The sequence below is a fragment of the Pezoporus wallicus genome, unplaced genomic scaffold (genome assembly GCF_028554395.1).
Source record: "Pezoporus wallicus isolate ANWC-B61680 ecotype Strahan unplaced genomic scaffold, APGP_CSIRO_Pwel_v1 scaffold_7392, whole genome shotgun sequence".
Taxonomy (NCBI): Eukaryota; Metazoa; Chordata; class Aves; order Psittaciformes; family Psittacidae; genus Pezoporus; species Pezoporus wallicus.
Genome location: NW_026639923.1, coordinates 2,500,679 through 2,522,174, shown reverse-complemented (window position 1 = coordinate 2,522,174; position 21,496 = coordinate 2,500,679).

Genomic DNA, 21,496 nt, shown 5'->3' with positions numbered 1-21,496 from the left:
TGTCCTGTCTACTGGGACTCAGATCAGGTACGTCAGAGAAAGATTTCTCCTGCATGGAAACAATTTATTCTTCTCTTTTTCCTCTGAAGTTAAGTCTTTGCTTCTTCTACATTATTTTTTATTGCATGTAGCCTCTTTTAAGACTTAGTTCACATTACTTCTTATCTACCTTAAAGTTTCCACCCCGTGGCTCCATCAGTCCCTTGCGTCCTCCCAGCCCAGCTGCATCACTGTCCTACTTCACCGTGCCTGTGATGCTCACTCTAACATGCAAAGCAGACTCAGCAGAGCTACAGCTTTACCTTGGAAAAGTATAGTTTGGCAAACTACTTAAAACTGCTCAGCCTGGTGACCCTAGTCCTCAATGGCTTGCTATGGATCCCATAGCAGACTGTAGCAAGTCGCACTTTCTGACTCACAAATTCACCCCTTGCTACTGAGGAAGGGTGCCATTCCTTAATCAACAGAGAGCTTCAGCAATCAGCCTGCAAGGTAGATCTAACTGCTTCTGCCATTGCCCCATTTATCTTCATTTCTATTTTTGCATTGATGGGTATCATACACCACAAAGAGCCAGCCCAGCCGTGAAATGACACCGGACTGGCAACCTCATAATTATCTGGGTTCACGTATGAATTCTCTTCAATCCCTTTGTGACACTCCATTGCTTCCTCATAACTTCCTCATCTGACAGATCAGCACTGTGCACCCGAACCGCCTGAGAGCCCCCGGGTAATAGCCTCAGGGACAAAGTTAGCCCTGGCAGAAGTGGGCAAAGATGCTTGTTGGCTTCAGAGGGAGTTTTGCTCACTTTGTGCCAAGCCTGAATATTGACCAGCCTCTCTTCCATGCACAAAAAGACCTCAGCTCCTTTATCTGCTGTAGGGGAAAAGTGTTGGGGGCTGTGGTAGCCTACAGGCACATCCTTGGTTCATGCGGTAACTTGGAGATGTCTCCTCCTCCGTGTTACTAAGATGTAGTCTGTCTTATGGTACTCCTGTCTAGGCACATTCATATTTTTCCTCCATATTTGCACTAAGACAACACCAAAATATCTCCTGAAGATGATGGGGCTGGTGCTGGCACGGTGCACATCAAATGACTGATCAAGTGCAGAAAGCCTGAGCTCCACCCTCTGCATCCATCTCCACTACCATAGTGGAGCATGGAGACCATGGTAAAGGGGAAGAGGGTTGTCTGCCCTGAAGAGCAAAGGCCACCAACCCCCAGGCTGGAGCAGCACCTGGACTTTGGCCCAAGTCTCATCTAAGAGCTGATGGGTATCCTAATGTGGCTTCATGCTCTTAACTCTGGATGAAAAGCCAGAAACTGCTGCATTTTATACCTGGCTGCAGTGCCTGTGTCTCTGTTTGGTCCTCACTTACTCATACCTGGTGTTAAGGTCTGCTCTCCCAGGTTCGAGGTGCAGTGCTGCAAGGACCCAACGTGCTCTGGAGCTGCAGGATAAGCCACAATAGTGGGAGCACGGGGGTAAGCTCTGCAAGAGGGTTAGGCGACTTGCCCTATCGCATTCAAACTGTGATGCCCCATCCTATGCAAACAAACTGTGATTCAAGCAAACCCCAGACCCAAACCCCCTTGAAGGTACTCCCCCTCTCTCAGCACCCAGGCAGAACACAACCCATGAACAGGTACATTTCACAAGCCGGTGGAAAAGGGACGCTAGCAGCAAATCCTTGGATCCTGCTGCTGCTTGCATCCCTCTCTGGCTTCCCTGGTGCTGGCAGCGCTGTGTGGACAAGCCGGGTGGTGGGTGTTGTGCTGCTCCGAGCCCCTGCTGCTCAAGGCAACTGCCTTCCTCACCCGCGTCCTGGGCCCCTTCTGCCCATCAGAGTCACAGCGTGTGTCCCCAGCGAGGGGGGAGGACAAATCCTGCCGTCAGGGGGTAGAGGGTGACTGGTGTGAAGCTGCGCTCAGGCGAGTGCAGAGCTGCTGAAGCCAGGGAAAGCCTCGCTACTGGCTTTTAATTTGCTTTGGATCGTGGCCATTATCATTAGAATAATCTCCAGCAGGTGATAGGCAGGAGTAAATTAATTCTGAATAAAACCATTCGGGGGTGGGTGCCAAGGAAGGGCAGGGGTGGGCATCGGGTACTGCCTTCGCGGGTCAGTCAGAGGGGATGTTTGGTGACAAAGTGGACTTGGAAGGAGCATATTTCCCTCCTGATGTTGTATTTGTTTCTGCTAAGGATCCCCAGCTCCAAAATGCTCAAGCGAGTGTTTGACAATGGAGGCAGAGGGTGGTGGGAGCGGGGTTATTTATTCGATTTTGGTTTTAATTCGCCTTGTCCACTGAAATCATGGGCATGAAAACAATTGAAAATAAATTATCTCCCATCTCCAGAAAGAACCTTTCACTGCTGTTCCTGGAGCCACCCGGACACATGAACAATTAATCCTCGACTCCAGACCCAAGTGACTCAACCAATAAAACAGCTGTCAGCTGCCGGTCTTGGGGAGGTGCTGCCTAATATCCCAGGAGAGGATAATTATTCTTATCTGATTTGGCTCTGGAATGAAATCATAAAAAGCCTCGTCCCATTCTGTAAATTCAGTTCTTCTTAGCAGGTTAAGCAGAGCCCAAATGACTAACATTTCTGTCAGCACCGACTCTGGCTAAGGGCTAATATACCATGAAGAATAACCCAATAATAAATCTTATTACAGGGAAGGAGGGGGTGTGGGGGGGGTGTGTGTGTGCGCAAAGAGGGAGCAAGCAAGAGTGCGAAACCTCAGAGATGACCTAGGAGGGTGCAAGGCAATTCCAGGGGCTGACAAAAGTGGTTTTGGATTGTTATTCTGAGGGAAATTTCTGATTCATCTTGTTAAAAATTCCCCAGAATATTGACCCAAATCTGAATGTTCTGGGTGGAAATGGTTCTGAAGCCAGAGACTAAATTTCTTTCTCTTTGAGTGTTTCTCTCTGCTACAAGCAATGCCTCTTGGTGTGCAATGAGAAAATATTGTTGATACACCCCCCAATGCAGAGAGACATTTCTTTGAAAGCATGGCAGTGATTTGGGAGCACTGACCACCAAGACTTCAATGCTCCCTGGGAAAGAAAATCCCACTGGAGCCTGGAGGTGGAGAAAAGGGATGCTACATGCTACACCTTTAGGGGGGCAGGTAAACACAGATCCATTGAGTTTTTCCTTGCCTGGCATGTCTCTAGCACACCCCTTCCAAGCCTGTCAGACCCACCTCTGTGCCCTGCTGTACTGCAGGGCCAGGGCTGGGTTACCCAATACCTCGTGGGGGCTGAGCTGGGTAAGAGGTTCACAACCAAACATTTCTCTCTTCCTTTGGTGAACACAGGCTCGGACGCTGAAGTCGATTTCTTGGGAAGGACCTGCTCTTTGGAAATGGTGAGCTCTCCTTCATCACGGCAAGATTTACTGCCTGGGTGGAAAGTACTTTGTTGGGGGGTTGGGGCAGGGTGTTGAGTTTAAAGTTCAGGATGACCTTTGTTGCCTTTCATACCGCTGATCAAGAGGCTCCTGGAAATAATGACCGTGCAACTCAATCTGATGTCCCTGGGTCTCTATTTCCACCAGTCTCCCAGGCAGGCAGTTTCCCAGGCAAGCAGGATAGATGCTGTCTGAAGCACCGTGTGATGGGACCCAGCCAGGGCATGGGGACAGTGGGGGGAGAGGGCTCAAGAGGCACGCGGGGGCTCTTGAGTTTGGGAAACAGATGAGAGGTCTGGTGAGGAGGAGCTCAGCAGAAGATTGATGGCAGAGCTCTGGTGCCACCAAAGAGTTTCTCCAGCGCCTGGGAAGGACGTTAAGGATAATAGGGACCTAGTGGCCAAGAGGGGGTTGAAATGAGCCTCAGACCTCAGCAACAAAACTCTGGTTACAGCCACACAAATCATGTGCGATTTTGCCTTTGGTTTGTTGCTCCATCCCAAGGAACCAGCAGTGGCTGAACACTTAGGGGACTACAGGGACAAAGTGCTAAATGGAAGAAAAGGAGATGCCCCCAGTACTAAAGTGATTTGGAGCCTGTCTCAGCTTTCCAGGGCTGCCCGGGACAGTCGCACCATGACATTGCCATTGCAAAGCATGTGATGAAAAGGACATGGAATTGTTGGAACAAGTCCAGAGGAGCCCATGAGTATGATCAGGGGGCTGGAGCACCTCCTGTATGAAGACAGGCTGAGAAAGTTGGGGCTGTTCAGCCTGGAGAAGAGAAGGCTGCGTGGAGACCTCATAGCAGCCTTCCAGTATCTGAAGGGGGCCTATAGGGATGCTGGGGAGGGACTCTTTGTTAGGGACTGCAGTGATAGGACAAGGGGTAAGCGGTTAAAATTTAAACAGAGGAAGTTTAGATTGGATATAAGGAAGAAATTCTTTACTGTCAGGGTGGTGAGGCACTGGAATGGGTTGCCCAGGGAGGTTGTGAATGCTCCATCCCTGGCAGTGTTCAAGGCCAGGTTGGACAGAGCCTTGGGTGACATGGTTTAGTGTGAGGTGTCCCTGCCCATGGCAGGGGGTTGGAACTGGATGATCTTAAGGTCCTTTCCAACCCAAACTGTTCTATGATTCTGTGATTCTCCCAGGCCTTGTTGGAGGGGCAGCCAGGTACAATTTCAAGGAGAGGCAAAGCTGGGGGTACCAGTGGGTCAGCAATGCTGTCTCTGAGCTGAGGAGCAAAGGAGAGCATGGGGTGCAACAGCACTGTGGAAGGTGGTGTTTGCCCAAGGCAAAAAGGACTGCAGTGGAGGTTTCTCAGGAACCAGCGTGACCCAGACTGTCCTGACAGCATGGGGTGTTCCAGTGAGGAGGAGGGCAGCCATGCTGATGGGCTATTTAGAGCAAGGGGGACACAGCCCACAGGTGTCATCCAGATGCGAGGTCATCTTCCATAGCAGAGACATCAGCTTTTATGGCTCTTTCCTCTTTGCCTACAACCATTGCACAGGGAGCAAGGGTGCAGCGAAAGGCAGTATAAATACCACACATCAGTGCTTGTGTCCAGAGTGCCTCTGAGTCAGGCAAACCAAATCTCTAAAAAGGTGGACAAATATTTGCTGAGAAAGGCTCTTCCAGGCCTGGCTTGAGTTCAGGCTGATGGCTGAATTGTACATAGATTCTGGAGAGGCAAGGCCAGGGACCTGGATTTTTTAAAAGAGAGAATTATCTGTTCATGGAAGAAGTGTTAGGACTGCTAGAAAGTGCTGTAACCCCTTAGAAATGGGGATAAATCAGGGATGGAAATGTATATAAATTTCCATAAATCACATATTCATTATTGCAATCTGTGTACAATTAGATAATACTGCACTAATAAACCTTTATACACTTCATCTTCATCCTTAAAAACCCTCTGAAATTTTGTTTCTGGAATGATACTCATTTATGCCTCATTGTCCTTTCCAGTGATCATATCTCCATCTGCTGAGTGAGTCTGGTAAGACTGACCAGCACAAACCAGCACAAAAGCCATGTGGGAACAACAGTTTCAGTTGAAGGTGAGCTTTATTGTTTATTGTATGAAGATCTAAAGAGAGAGATAGACAACTGATGATACCACCCTGGGACAATAAATTAAGTCACCCTTGGAAATAGAAGTGTCCACAATGAGAAAGCTGCAATGGTTCAGGAATGGGTTCAGGTAACCCAAAGGTGACCGTGTGTCCAACAGAGGGAGATGGTAGCCAAGGATGGGAAAGGCTCAGTGATCCCTGCTGAGATGGGAATGGCCGGTCTGGATGTGCGGTTCAAGACAAAGAAACAAGGCCAGAGAAAGTGATGGATTGACAGCAGTCGCACGGGGAGCAGCACAGCAAAAATTGCCTCCACTGTGAGTTGCAATGCAAGTCAAATACCTTTTTCACCTAATACCTACCTTGATGATCATGTAGAGCTGGTGCTTGGGAGGATATTCCAGCTTCTCCCTTCTGCAAAAGCAGAAGTTTGTATGCACGTTGATTAAATTTACCCATGAGAGATCTTGGTCCTCTGTAGCTTTGAAAGCGTTCAGCCGTGATTACCTTATTAAGTCCAATGCTCATTTTTAAGCCACTATCTGTAGTGGCCATCATGCTCCAAATTGTACCTGGCTTAGCTTTTATCTCAGATGCCTGCTTACCATAAAAACCGGGAAAGGCACTACAGTAACTTCTTGCAATGAGAAAAAAACCAAAAGCTGAGATTTCGCTTGCCAAGGGAAGCAATCAGTCAGTGATATTGAAAGATCCATCATGAAAGTATAAGGCAAGGAACGAATAGACTTCTAAATCAGTCAAACATTTTAAACATCCCTTTTGTAATTGACAATTTTGTAATATTTATTCACAACAGATCTGATTGCTGGATTCCCACTGGCTCCCCTCAGGAGGGTTTGCGTGAAATCAGTTTGAAATGGTGTGTCAATTTTTTTCTGAAGTCACCATCTGGCTGATAGACTTGAGTCTGTTCTAATACACTGACCCAGTGAATCGCTGCTAAACAATTCCCGGGGGTCTCCAACTCCTCTCGCAGGCAATCCGGGAGAACGCTGCCGGGAGAGAGCGGGCGAGACAGGCATATTTAAATGCATTATGTTGAAGGATTGTAAAAGAATTTGATTTATGTAAAGAAACAGAAATCTTGGGATGGTCTCACTCATTCTTGCGCCCTCATGCTGGTTGCAAATGTGAGGGCAGGTCCAGGACCAAGCATTAGTGACCTGAAACTACCCAAAATTGTGCTGTGGGGAAAGAATAAAACCCCACAAAAAGCCCCCATCTCCAATCAAAAGCAAGGAACACAAATGTTTGATAGCAGTAACCCGCACAGCCCAGCTGTGGGATCAAATGCATCAAGCATCTATTTCAAATAAGTGACTATATACACATGACACTGGAGTCCTGCAAAATCAGCCCCATTCTACCACCAGAAATCCCTGGGTTGAAATATGGTCAAGCTATTCGTGCTTAAAAATAGATCGGTTTAACTTGCAGTGTGAAATGAGGCCTCAGCATACGTATCTTGTATGCTCTCCTACATGCCAGCCAGGAGTTCATGTGGCACATGTTGGTAATTAGATGCTTCCTCTCATCATCCCTCTGCAAAGTATTGCTGCCACCCTTGTGAATTATATTTTCTACCATGGCTCTTTGTCATTGTGTCCCCCAGCCCCAGAGCATGTGCACACATTGCCATCACAGATGTAACATCGCATATGTACCTGTACACGTGTGTTTGTGTACGTAGCCACATTTACACATAAGCTTGGCATAATTCTAGGATGACTAATTTTTTTTGACAGGCGAGTAAATCATCATTATAGCATTTGTTTTTTTCCATTACCATCAATCATTATTGTATGTGTGATCAAGTAGAATTTGTCTTTGGCTGCTTAAAATTTTCCTGATCGTTTTTCAAGGCTAAATATCATCTCTAGATAAATAACACTTACTGTAATAGTGTGCATGCTAAAGAGCTGATCCAAACCCCACTGAAATCACGGGAAGGATGTTGGCTCAATGGACATTGATTTAAGTCCTAAAGGATCATTTGTTTCTCAATAAGAGACTGAACGTGGAGAATGTTTTATAGGGTTTGATTAATTCCCTCTTCTGCCAATGGAGTAAGGCTATGGCACGTAACTCCTGATCAAGGGAAAAGAATAAGTGTCTAAAGAACAAGGCATCTAAAGCCCATGAAAATATCTAAAATATCACAAGCTAGTGAAACATGCAGAAAAAACTTCTGCAAATCTATTCAATTCGAAATGAATTTGCTGCAGCTACGCTGGAATCCATTCTTCAAGTCTATCTGATGGGAACTTAGAGAAGACATATTTGGGAAGATGGGCAAGAAACAGTAGGAGCAAGGGTTGAGTGGAGACCAGGAAAAAACGTGAAGTGGTCATCCAAACCCATAGGTCAAGGTACCAAGGCTAGGGAAACAAGTGTAGACTGGGTCAGGATGCCTCCAGGATTTCTTGCAGTATTGCCACGTTTGAAGGACCTTGCCTGGAGCCATTCTGAGGTGTTCTCGGACATCATGATGTCTCTACACCCAGCATGCACCAGGGGCTTCTATTATCACAGGCATAAAGCTCCCCTCTAAATGCAACCCACTATTAAAAAACACAGAGGGAATCAGAGCTTGCCAGGACTGGATGGCAAGCACTCTCTGCAAGCATTGTAATTAACAGTAAAAGTAATTAAACTTTTAACACTGGCTAAGCTCAATATCAAAGATCTGGGGGTTAATGTAGCAGTTTTCAAAAGGACAGGAGAATAAAGCAGTAATAAAACAGAATGAGCATTGCAAGGACTCTAAGGCATGCTTGTCCTCTGCACAATCCACTGATGAACGTGTCCTGGGTTCTTTTCGGCTGCAGGAAGCCCTCAGTACTCCCTGCCTGCTGGTTAATTATTTTGTTACCGTGAGGCTATGCAGGTTTGGGCACTGTGTGCATCACTGGAAGACAAGCTCTGAAGCAGCTGCAGAAAAAGAAGTGTTTGCATCCCACTTTCTCTCCCCATTTCTGGGGAGAAACAGATGGGAGGGAAATAAAATTGACAGAGGAACATTCCAAGTTTATCCTCATTTTTAGTGGGTCGTAGTGGAGACCACTGTGGCAGTGCTGTGCAAGATGTTATTGGGGTTTTCTTTTCTTTCCAAGGAAGTTGGGTGGTTGCTGGGTTATAAAAAAGGATGAGAAATAGAAGCAAAACTGTCCTGTGAGGCTTGGGCAGGTTTGGGAGTGACTGACCCTTGCCAGGACTGCGAGACTGGAACTGAGGAACCTGTTCAGGGTCCTGGATGCTGCCGGACAAGAGCAGGGAAAGAAGCATCTATGCTGGGGTGTCTTGAGTGCCAATAGGTTTAGGTCTTCCCTTCCTGGGCTCTCTCCTGTCCCTGTGGCAAGGTGCCCTGGCTGGCGTTGGTAATCCTTGGTGCAAGCCCACCTAAGTAAGGTACATGTGTCTGTCTAATCCTTATCACAGTCAGGTCACTTTGCCTGTTGTTTTCTAGCTTTTCCCAGGTTGGATCTAAAGAGAAAAGCATTTTTCTTAGAAATAGGCTTTTTGTCCTTGAAGGATTCTGCTCCTGTCCCTTTGCTTCTCTTAATTATATAACCCTAAGGTATGCCTCAGATTTGCACAGCCTAAATTCAGCCTTATTTGACTATATTTGTCGTTATTCCAATTAATTGTGCATCAACTAATTGTGTAACATGGCTATTTGCATGTCAAACTGGGGTCCGCATGCTGTTCTTTGCAGTGTAATTGCTCTGGCTAAGTGAATACCAGGAATATTTCTGAGGTTTCAGCCATTAATCAAGGTCTGTTGAAAGGAATATTAGCACCCTGGGAAATAAAATAAAATAGAAGAAAGAATAATAATAATAAAAAAAAAGGATGCAAAATATCAATGATATTTTTTAAATTAGAAGGAAGCTTTAAATGCAACAAGATGAGTATGAAGGCCAAGGAAGGTCTGGCCAAGCCTGCAAAGACCAAGTCCTCTGTGGGTCTGGAGGGCTGGGAGATGCTTGCTGGCAAATGAAGGGGCAATGGTTGGGTTTTCTTTCTTTGGTTCCCATTTTGGGGCTGCTTGGGCAATGGTGCTGATCAAACAGTGATTCCTAAGGAATATTTCGGGAGGAAAGAGAGAAATGAACCATGGCCTGCTTTCAACCACCCACATGTCTCCCCAGAACAACAGAGGCACATGGTGATGAACAGTCTCTTCCCTTCGGGGAAGGATGGATTTTCATTGTCAACACTGCTCTTGTGATGTATGTAAGGTTGCCGTGGGAGAACCAACTGAAAGCTGTAATGATGGAGAAGATTATTAATATCCTTGATGAACTATTGCTAGCTTAGTCAATGAGTTAGTGACAGATCCAGTGCTGAAATGCAACTGTTTTGGCAACTGGTCCACTGCAATTTGCTGTCCCACATTACTTAGCTTAAGTGTCTCAGAAAAAAATGAAGTCTTTTTAGGAGAGGATCAAGGATGCTAATCAAGCACATGGATCCTCGAAGATATAATCAGGAACCTTTTGCCCATTCACAAGAAAGAAGCTTGCAAGATGTGGAGCCCGCAGCGATGGCAGCCACATTTCAACACCTTTCCCAAGCTGATGGGGAGGCTTCTGAATGCCTGTGGGTCCCGTGCTTGGCTTGTTTAACCTGGGCTCCTCGGGGGATCGGGGGTGTCCCCACTCAGCTGTTTCCCATCCCTCATGCTGCTGGATGGGCTGAGGCTCTAGTTTCTGCTGCGCTCCCTGCCATTGAGGATAAAGTGAAAGCAAAGCTGGCCCTGGGCTGCTGTTTGCAAATAGAGATGAAGACAAACAGATGAGTTCAAGCTGCTGGAAGGAAAACAACCCTGGCGGCTCCTCTGCTTAATGGTGGGAACCTGGAAGTGTAAACAAAACCCTGGGCAGGTCCTCCTCATTCCCACCGTCCCTTGGAGTCCACTGGTGTTTTTCAATCTTTACCTCCTAGAACCAATCAATTTCGTGCCAGCCTGTAACTTTTTACTGATGTTGTGGCTGTTTCAGTTAAAGACAACCAGGTGCTGCATCCCTCACCCCCTGCCCAGCACTGGGACTTCTCCTGCCACTGTTCTCTCACACCTAGAGGGGCTCCCCGCTGCTTTTTCATCACTGGGTCCGGAACTGTCCTACAACCACATGGACATAGTCAAGGAAGGTGCACACAGAGAATTTTATCATCCTCATTTCAGCACTGAATTCCTGACACCTTTTGCCTTCCACCATGAGATCATCCACTCCCTTTAAGCCTCAGAGAAAGGCAGCATTATTCAAAAAACTTGCTAGGTGTCTGAGCAGCAAGCAACGGGGCGAGGAAATGTGAGCCCCACAAGGCATATGGTCCTCAAGCCCCAGGACCACCTCCTCATCTGCAGCACCAAAGTTATGGAGACACAGTTCAGCCACCGCCCCAGAGCCATGTAGAGACTAGGGGCAGACAGAAAGCAGACAAATCAGTTTGGGCAGAGAAACAGAGATGCACCTGGGTGAAAAGCTGTCCTGGGTTCAGCAGCAGCAGTCATTTTTCTCCCTCTTAGTAGCTGTTGCAGTGCTGTGCTTTTGACTTTCAGCCTGGGAACAGCACTGATAACACCGATGTTTTTAGTTGCTGCTCAGTGATGTTTACTCTGACCAAGGACTTTGTGAGTCTCATGCTCTGCCAGGGAGGAGGGGAAGCCGGGAGGAAGTAGAGACAGGACACCTGACCCAAACTGACCAAAGAGGTATTCCATACCACAGCACGTCATGCCCACTATATAAACTGGGGGCAGTTACCTGGAAGGGTGGGATCACTGCTTGGGTCAGGCTGGGTATCAGTTGGTGGGTGGTGAGTGGTTGTATTCTCTTCCCTTGTTATTTTCCTTCTCGTTATCATTATTGGTGGTAGCAGCAGTGGTTTGTGTTATACCTTAGTTATTGGACTGTTCTTATCTCAACCTGTGGGAGTTACATTCTTTTGATTCTCCTCCCCATCCCTCCAGAAAAAGAAAGAGGGGTGAGTGAGCCAGTGGCTACGTGGTTCTGAGGTAATGGCTGGGCTTAAACCACGACAAGAGCAAAGTCCAGCAGTGAAAAGCACTATCAGGAAACACTGTGGAGTAGATCTGATACTCTTACCCAGCACAGCTCCCTGGGATTGTGGGAGGTTTGACTCGGCAGGCTTCTGTATTCTTCCTCATGTTGTCAAGTCAGAGAAATGAACACAGTATCTTAATTCTCCTTCCCCAACCCCCTTTCTTCTGACAGCCCCTTAATTAGCATGAGATTTCACAAAATTCACCAAGGCAGCCATCCATCTGTTTTCCTGACTTCCAGTAACAATATTTATCATTGCAAAAGTGTCAAAACAATGCAACCAGATGACATTTATGAAAGGGCTCCTAACTACTTCAAAAAAAAACCCAAGGCCCAAGCCCTGGAACCTGCAGTATTTTGCTGGGAATTGTTTGCAGACACAAAGCTGAGAGTAATTCCTTCTGTACCCACATAAATATTTTAAACAAGACATAGAAGACTTTTGCAAGAGGGGTGCAAGGATGGGATATGCTTCTCTGTAACAGCTTGGTTCAAAGTGGTCAAATGAGAAGAAAACCTGATGCCTTCTCTTGCTTTCACCCCCGAAATATTAATTTTGGTGACTATATTTCACATGTCAAAAGAGTGCTGCATAAATCAGTTCATGCTGGTGACTCTTAAGACATTTAACCTGATCTGCCATGCAGCAAGAAGGGGGAATTAAAAAAAAATCTGCTTATTTAACTTTACAGTATTTAAACCAATACATAAATGAGAATTAATAAATCCGCATTTCCTATTGTCAGCACTGGTTGATTACAGCACTGTGGAGCCCTATCAAAGGGTGCATACGGCACACTAAGTTCTGCAGTGTATTTAAATTACCCATAATAAATTCACCTAACAAATTCAAGTGTAGCTGCATTTTCCCCTTGTCAGAGTTTCTCTGGCTGGGAGCACTCAGAGTTATGCTCTGGCTTAATGGATCCCTGTGCATGAGGGAGAGGACAAGCCCCTGTAACCCTGGTTTTGATGGCTTTTTGTGGGGAAAGTGGCTTTGTCCGGCTTGATCTCTGATTGAACGCTGCTCTCCCCTCTATCTGATCTCTGGCAAGGTGAGATTTTAAAGCCATTTTGTGCCCAGTGTAATTTCTGGAGATTTTTCTCCTGCAGCTCTTGGATGCTCTGTGTTAAGGGCTGTTGAAGGATTTGCAGGGGCTGACACCAAGATGAAGCGGGATGCTAGGGCGAGGAGCCACAGCACGAATAGATATCACTGTCCCATTTGGGCTTGTGCAACAGCATCCCAGTGCAGGGTGAGCAAAGCTATGGGGTATATCTGCTCCTGGAGGAACTTCCCAGCTATTCGGTCCATGGCAAGTCAGTGCTTTCTTCTTCAAGCTGGGGACAGGGAGCCTGGACCCCGCAGAGCTGGTGTGAGCTCCACACTGATTGCACACATCTGTCTTCTCCTGACAGCTCTGCCTGTTAGTGGAGTGAGTCTGCTGTTTAATTTACCTGACTTGTTAACAGCTCCCTGTTTTGAAGTTGTAGGAAGTAGCTGATTCCACATTTACAGTTGGAGCATTGAATTCCCATTGGGCAGCTAAAATTCACAAATAATCTGGTAATTTGTCCGCTGTCTTGGGAGCCTGTGGGGACGCTGCTCAGTGTATATCACAGTGTGTATCACCATGTTTTGGTGGGAAGATTGATGAGCAAAGAGGAGCATGGAGCTGGCTGGCAGTGTGTCAGGAGGAGCTATCGAAACTGAAAGGGTCAAGGAAAGCAGGAGTAGGAGCTGCCCATTCCCCCTTGCAGAGGAGGGCAGTGGGGGCTCACTGCCTTTGGGGACTGGCGGCTTGCAAAGAGGCACATCCCATTGCTGCTGGTGGTGGCCATAGTGAACCAGAGCATGTAAACGGGTTTGCCGTGGCATATTGCAGCCCTGGCACCCCAAAATGTTTTGGGCACTGGTTCAGTTCATACAACAGGAGAGAGCCAGTGCAGTGCTGAGCTCAGTTCTGGATTGTGCCCAGTCTTCATGATACGGATCTCCTCGAGGGGAAAGGGGCTCTCAGGAGTGCTGCCACAGGTATCACACCTATAGCCACAAGTAGAATGCATTTTTAGAGTTTTTTATCATTAATTGCTCACCCCTCATCATTGAACATATCAATAACTGGCAGCCCCAAGAACCGAAGGAGAGGGAAAGACCATGTGTGCACCCTGTGGCACCCCAAGACTGCATGAAGGTAGGTTTTGACAGTCAAACCCTCATTAAGCATGGTCATAATCCTTAGCACAACCCAGTGAGGATCATGCAGGGAGCCCTGGGGAGGGGCAGACCCTCTGCTGCACCCAAGTCCCTTCCTGAGCTGCTGCAGCAAGTGGAGAATGAGCAACCTCCAGCTAGGTTCTGCCTCTGTGTGTCTCCTCCTGGAGTGCAGACCACCACATGCCTGTTCTAAGGAAAGTGCTGCAGCTCTCCCTGAAATCAGGCATCTTGGATTGGTAAATGAGTTTGGAGTTAGGGAAGGCAGGCTGCAGACATCCCAGCAGAGCAGCAGGTAATCAGTAGGCTGTCTTCTATGGGGAAGGTGTTAAATCCTTCTTGGAGTGCTGACAAAAAGAGTTAGAGCCCATATGCTTATGCCAGAAAAATAATAAAAGAAGAGCACTGGTTTAACCAAGTCTAACTGCCATCAGCAGGTTTAGACATGTGCTCTTGCCACCAAATGATCAAAGCCAAACAGCCCAGCCACCAGCCCAGACTCCCAGTGATCCCAATGGGAGAAGGATACGGTGGCAAAACTGAATGTGGGGAAACCCCTCCTGCAAACCCTGATGGCTCATGAGCCCCATCTCAGGAGATAGCTGGTTCTGCCTTCCTCCATGGAGCTGGGGATGGTGCAGGGTCTTTGCCAGCCAGGCCCTGCATCATGATGGGGTTTGCTCCAAATGGGGCTGCGGAACCCTGCTGCCCTCTGGCAGCACCACATCCACTTTTGTTAGGCTCTCCTGGGGCAGCACTTGGGTGCAAATGAGTGAAAAATGTTACTGTTTGAGATGGACACACTTGTCCCTGGAAGTTTGGGCACGATGAATTGGGAAGACCCGTCTTAAAACTGAAGATTATTAGACTTGAGTGCTCTCAGATGGAAAGAATAGCAAGGACCTTGTCAAAAAGCCAATGAGTGCCTGAAATCAGAGCAGGGGGGAGGAAAATGAAACTAGGAAATGGTGCAGGCAATGCTGCTCAGCCAGGCTGGCGGCACAGGGCAGCCAGTCCTGAGGCTTGGTTGCAGCGTGTTCTCGTTTGCATTAACTAATGCTGCTTGGCATCATGTAATGTGTTATTGTTTTTATTGTTCTTGTTGTAAATATACCTAGAGGCGTCTTCTAAATAGAATTAATTATAGTTGTTTAATTCATTAGCTAAGTACATGGTGCATTCTGCTCGCTGGAGAGGCATGGATGGCTGCAGTCAGGGCACACAATGTACAAATCAATGTACGGTCACGTTCGTTGTGCCTGGGCCTGTGGCACCAGTTCTCCAGACCCTCTGATCTCATGTTTCCAGCTTCATTCCCAATACTGCCCTTTTTCTCAAAAGCTCACATCAAATTTGAGTCACTGGAAGAAAAGCTTGGGAAGATTGGTCTACAAAAGAACAGCAGAAAGGGAAGTGGAGGGCAGTGAATTTGGGTGACAAGCACTTGAAAGCTGTTCAAGGTTGTGGGGTCCAGGGGTAGGTCTCTCTGTCATCCTGGGGATGAATCTGGCTGGAGGTGGGAAGCCAAAGATTCTTCTGAACCCACTGGTGTCTGACAGAGGATGTCACCCTGTCTTGGCTCTGTCTGATCACAGCAAGGCCAGTTTGACAAAGGAAATACTCTGTGCCAGGGCAGTTGGAGATGCCAGGAGGAGGAATCTGTGTGCTGAGGCTGTTTTCTAAGAGAAGGAAATGCATAGGGCATCTCCTGGGGAAAAAGGAACATCAATGCTTTAATGCACATGTGCCTGGAAGGACTTGTGGCTGGTGTCTTGCAGTTCCTGTCCTTGAGCAGGCCACTACAGAGGAGGAAGCACACATGGCGATGTGTATGCATGTGGAGCAACCCCATGAAAAGACACCCTATAGGGAGCAGATCAGTTTCCCAGTGTAGGGGCAATGCAGGCAGCAGTGTTGGAGTGAGGATATTCACATCAGCCTCTGTTTTGCCTCTCCTCCAGCCCAGGCTGGGGGTAAACCCAGCCCTTGGGAAGCACTGGAGAGAGAAAGAAGGGCCTTGTAACCAGGTCACTGTCTACTTTGTGACTTGAGTGTGTCCAGCCTGATGGAGAAGGGAACCAGCTCCCCACTCCTCCCATGCTATGGAGACTTTCTTCCTCCCCTTCTACCTACCATGTAGCAGAGTTTTATGAGCTCACCATGCTCAGGCTGCCTCAGCTCAGAGCTGCCTTGCTTGCAGGACAAAAGCTGTTTTCCTCCAAATCACAACACAACTGAACAAACACAGAGGGTCAATACATCACAGCACACACACTTGAAAGGGAAGAGGCATTAAACTCATGTCATCGATGCAGGGCAAACCCTGCTCCCCTTGCCCTGATGCTTGGGACATCCCAAAGGCTGGGAACTTTCCTGACCTGAGGGTGCTAATGGAGCCCCAGACACTTGCTAAAGCATGGAGAGAGGTGAAGGAAAAGGTGCTGAATAAATCCATGCAAAGCAATAGTTATGATCATTAGACTCAGGACGGGCTGGGGTATGTTGTTGACTCTGATACTGCCTCATTGTGTGAAGTACACTGCATGTCATGTTCCCATGGGCTGCAGTCCATCGTCTCCCCCCCGTCCCCAGGAGCAGAGATGTTGGCAGCAGGCACAAAGCCCAAGCCAGGATGTGAGCACCCTGCAAACAGGCAAGGTGATGGAGATTTAAACCCCAGCAGGAAGAAGTGCAAGTCCATTTTTGGTCACCAGAATTTGGTCTGCATGAATCTTATCTGGAAGGAGCAGAGACACTGAAGACCTGGATTGCATAACTCGGGCATTGGCTTGCCTGGGACCACTGGGACCAGTGTTTAAAACATCCCACCTCTCACCTACACCAAGGCCATCACAAATGCCTTTGAAAGGTGTTGTTGCATCCTTCTGCAGGCGACTGCCTTTAATTAGTGCAGGACTGGGAGATATTCACAACAAGATGGAAAAAAATAATAATCAAAGAAGACCGAGTGAAGCCCCATGTGATAATAAAGGCTGACTCTAACTAACAGTTGTTATTCAGACATTGTTAATGATATTATAAGCACTACCATGTGCTAGGCAAGCTGTGACATGCACCCCGGTGGACATACGGATAATAAGATCACATGCCTATTTCAATCAAAGCCATAAGTACAAACTTGATCTGAATCAGAAGGAAGCCCAAGCTAGGAGTAGCTGGGGATGTGCTTTGGGAAAGCAAGTTCCTACAGTTAAGAAAACAAATAAAAGGGAGAATCATAGGCTCTGATGCCAGAACACTCTTACTGTGCATGATACAGCCCAGCCCAAGTGTTTTCAGCACCTCGCAGCACCCTTGGAACAGAGCCAGGCTTTGAGCACCAGGCAGTGAGGGGCTTCCTGTTCCAGAGCATCGCTGAAGCCTAATGCACCCATAACCATCTCCAGCAGGATTTTTCCTCTATGGTGGCACTCTGGAACATTATCTTAACTGAGGGGCAAAACTCTTGCTAAGGATGGAGGTGCTTGAGATGCTGTACTTTGATTCACCTCCTCTGTACATCCAGTTGCACACTGCAGTGCGATGCAGAGACACACGCGGCTCCCTCCAACCCACACCTGAGCAGTGCCAGTCAAGTCGCAGGCAGCTCACTGTCATTAGAAACACTGAACATAATCACCAAATTTAATGCCTTTATCATTGCTCAATGGATCAGTGAACAGAGGAACTAAAAGAAAGACAATTAGAAGCCTCAGTCTCAGCTAAAATTTTTTCCATTGCCTTGCTTTTGTCTAAAGAGTTATTCATTCCTTAATTGTGAAATGCAATTTTGTTTGGAGGCTTTGTTATATTTGTTTTGTCGTGTGGCTAATGCAGTTATTTGCTGCACACGGCCTCTTTTCTCCCACTCAGCCTGTTTAATGTAATTCTTCAGCAGCTTTGATTTAAAACCATTTTGGTTTAGTGACCAGGACATTTCTGGAAGGGGGAATCAGATTGTTTCCTGGATTTCTGAGCCATATTTTGCTCAGCAAGATTCATTTCTTTAAATGCATGTTTCTGTGGAGGCTTTTAGCCCAGCAATTCTGTCTCCAGTGAAGACAAATCTCAGCAAGAAACAGCATCCCCTTCCCCAACACCCCATCCTGAGTTGAGAGACAGGGTCCCATACTCAAACCCTCCTCCCACTCTTAATGAGAAAAACCCTAGAAGTGACCCCATCTGAGCCCTTCCTCCCCTGCACACATGTTCCCATGGAAGGTGCAGAATCTTAGACTGTCCCAGACTTTTCCTTCCCATGGAGGATGCCCAAACGAGAGCTGGTGCCAGCTCAGCCCTGCTGAGGCTTTGGGTGCTCTGGATGCTTTCCTGCCCCTTGGAAATGGCTGTGCACCAGGCAGACCCACAGGATCTGGTTTTGGTACGTCATAAACCACACCTGAAAGTTGTTTTTTCCACTTTAAGTGTTTAACTAGAAGGCCTCCTACAGCTCCAGAGCCCTGCTGAGCCTGGATGGCAATGCAGGGAGTGAGTAAATTGCCCTTTTAGCACGTTTTCTCCGACAAGAGGATTTTCAGTCTCAGCCCCCCCTCCACATGAAATCCAGAGAGAAGGAAGACTGATTTAAAACCAATCACTAACACTTACACACAGCCCCTTATTCGAGCATCCCTCCCTATCTAAGCTTCGTCTTAGACTATTGAATCAATCCTGTCTCCACTGTCGCCTTTCCTAAGTAACAAACCAAATCAGATGATGGCACGGTCTCCTCTAATTGACTGAGCTGCACAAGCGTATCCATGTCTCAGGATGTGGGCATCAACTGTGCTATGCTGGGGGAGACAAAGCATGCAAAGATATCAATAAATCCCAGGATGAGGGAGGGAGGAAGCAGGACCAGACCTGGGCACCAAGGTCTGACACTCACCAGTTTGGGAACCTCTATAGGGGGTTATAGCTTTTTATGGGCACGCAGGTTCGGGTATGTGAAAATTGGGTGTCTCCTTCATGGCAAGATCACGAAGTTTGCATCAGAGATGATCCATCAGAGCATGACTCAGCCTGCATTTGGCTCCACATGAGGAACAGGTCAGCTTGCCTTTTGGATGCATCTGTTTCCCTGAAAACACAGCTATTTGTCTGGCTTTAAAAGATATGTTCACCACAAAGCCACAGTTTTCGTTATTTTTCTGCTGAATGAAATTTCCATCCCAATTCTGTCGGGCTTACTAAAAACACCTCCATCCTCTGTCTACAGAGGATTGCAGACGTTTCTCCCCAGAGCCAGCACTACAGCTCCCTATACTCATGTTATTTCCAAGGTGGACAAACCAGAGCTATTTCCACACCAGGCACATCCTGGGCTCCAGCAGTGCGGTCATTGGGAGACCCCCATCACCTTTTCACTCCCCACCACTTGTGCAGGTGATGTGGTCATTAATCACTTCCATCCTTACCCTGTCCATGGCCATGGAGGTGAAACCTGCAGCATCAACAGTTGGCAGCTGATGTATGGGTTGAGGCATTCCACCAGCAAGTGCTGGTGGTCTCTCCTGCTTTGCCAAGCCACCTACGTGGAGTTTCCTTCACGAGTCATTCCAAAATTGGCAAGACTGAGGGCCCTCGGTCCTGCCTTCAAACAGAACATCATTAACAGTTAAAACACAAACCCTGGTTCCTCTCACCCCTACCTCTTGCATGGCTCTCCTGCCATCCCCATGCCCCAGGTCCCTCTTGTCCCTTCCCTTTCATCTTCTGATGATGGGCTTCCAAGCTCCTGAGCATGTCCTGTAGACATGCCTATTAATAAGTGTCTTCAGAAAGAAGAGAAGAGGGGGTAAGGAGAAGACATAATGAGGAGGAGGAGAAGCTAAACAGAACAGGCGTCTTCATAAATCAGTTTATCCAGCAGAACCCAAATTATGCAGCAACTGCTGTGGTCATGAAACCCAGGGGCAGTCAGGCCCCCTGCTCCTGGTGTCCCTCCCCTTGGAGGGAGCTGTGATGAATAGGACTGGTGGTGAGGAGCGCCAATGCAGAGCTGCCCATCACCATGCTGGCAGGGCTGGGCAGAGACTGGGGCTGTCCATGGGCTGACTTTAGGAGAAGGGTGAGGGACCAGGGTGTGAGCATACCCACGTCAGGAGGCATGGGAATCATGGTTCAAAGCAGATCTACCCTGTGGGGCAGAGTAAGGGGCTTTAACCCTTGTGGGGATGTGCTCTTCATAAGTGAGAATTGCTTGCCTGTCTGTGAGGAGTGGTACTTAATGCCCTCCAAAAGGCAGTGCTGCCTTCTGGGACGAAAGGAACAAAATACTGCCTGCTTGGTGCTTGATAAGCTTCTCCCCTTTCTGCAGAGGTGTGTGCATCATCTTGCCCCATCACCCCGACTTGGATGAAGCTCATCACAGTGAAGCCCTGGCAAAGACAAATCCCAACCCTAGCAGGAGCCACAGGCTTCCAACCAAGCCTGGCTCTGTAAAGCCCTTAAAACCCAATCCCCGCTGCCCCAGCCCGCTCAGCCCACGCCACCCTTGGAGCGGGAGCTCCTGGTCCTGGCGCAGGGTCCTGGGGTGATTTAAAGTCTCGACTCCACAAGGCGCCACTGGAGAAGTGAAATCACCGACTCGTGTGTCCGGGCTGGGAACAGGTGTGTGAAAACCAGCACCCAGGCACCCGCTCCAGCAGCGTTGTTTTTGCCTTGCGCGCCATAAATCAGCGTGCTAATCTTTCACTGTCCGGAGAGATCTCTCACTGGGAGGGTGATGAATTGCCCTCCAGCCCCTGACAGCTGCTGGGAAATCACTCACAGCCCGAGACAAACCTCTAAATCTGACATTATAGAGTGTTGAAAGGAAGAATGTCTGTTTTTATAACCTACCTCAGTTATAATAAATATTTAAAATCCACATTAACATCCTCTTATAGTTACAATCTGTCCTCTATGGAACAGTGTCCAACTTAGATTTAATTAGCAACTGAACCTTTCCAGTCCAAGCTCCTATTTAGGCTGAAGATCCAAATCTCCAGTGAAATGCCTCTGTTTTCTTAAACTACCTGCACTGTAATAAATATTAGCCATGTCGCCATGCAGCTCTGTTGGAGACAGTGCTCTTTTTGTCTTCTCAAAGGCTAACATTTAATTTAAACGATAGGGTCTTTCCAGACTCCGGGGGGGAATTTCTTTCCTGCTCTCTGGAAACTTTGCCATACTTCACGTCCAAGTGCTGGCGAATTCCTTTGGCACCAGGAGGACACAAGACTGGAAACACCTCGATGCAGGTATGAAGTGATGAAAAGAAACTCCAGGCACAACAGCTCTGGCTTTTAGCTGTGGACCTGTGCTAGAAACATGAAGCAGAGACATCCCCTTCTGTTGAACCGTGGAGAATGCGGGAGCTGGATCCCAAACTCCTGCAACTGGCTTCAATTGGAGAGAGGGAATAAAAAATACCTGTCTGGAAGTTTTTGCATGTTCACTCTGCTCTCACCTGCATTTGCCGGTTGCCTTGTTGTCTCATTTATTACTTCACACCAATTGTTTTCCAGAAGGCAGCATTCATCCAAGGAAGCTGTGAATGCTCCATCCCTGACAGTGTTCAAGGCCAGGTTGGATGGAGTCCTGGATGACATGGTTTAGTGTGTGGTGTCCCTGCCCATAGCAGGGAGGTTGGAACTAGATGATCTTAAAGCCCTTTTCAACCCTAACCAGTCTGTGA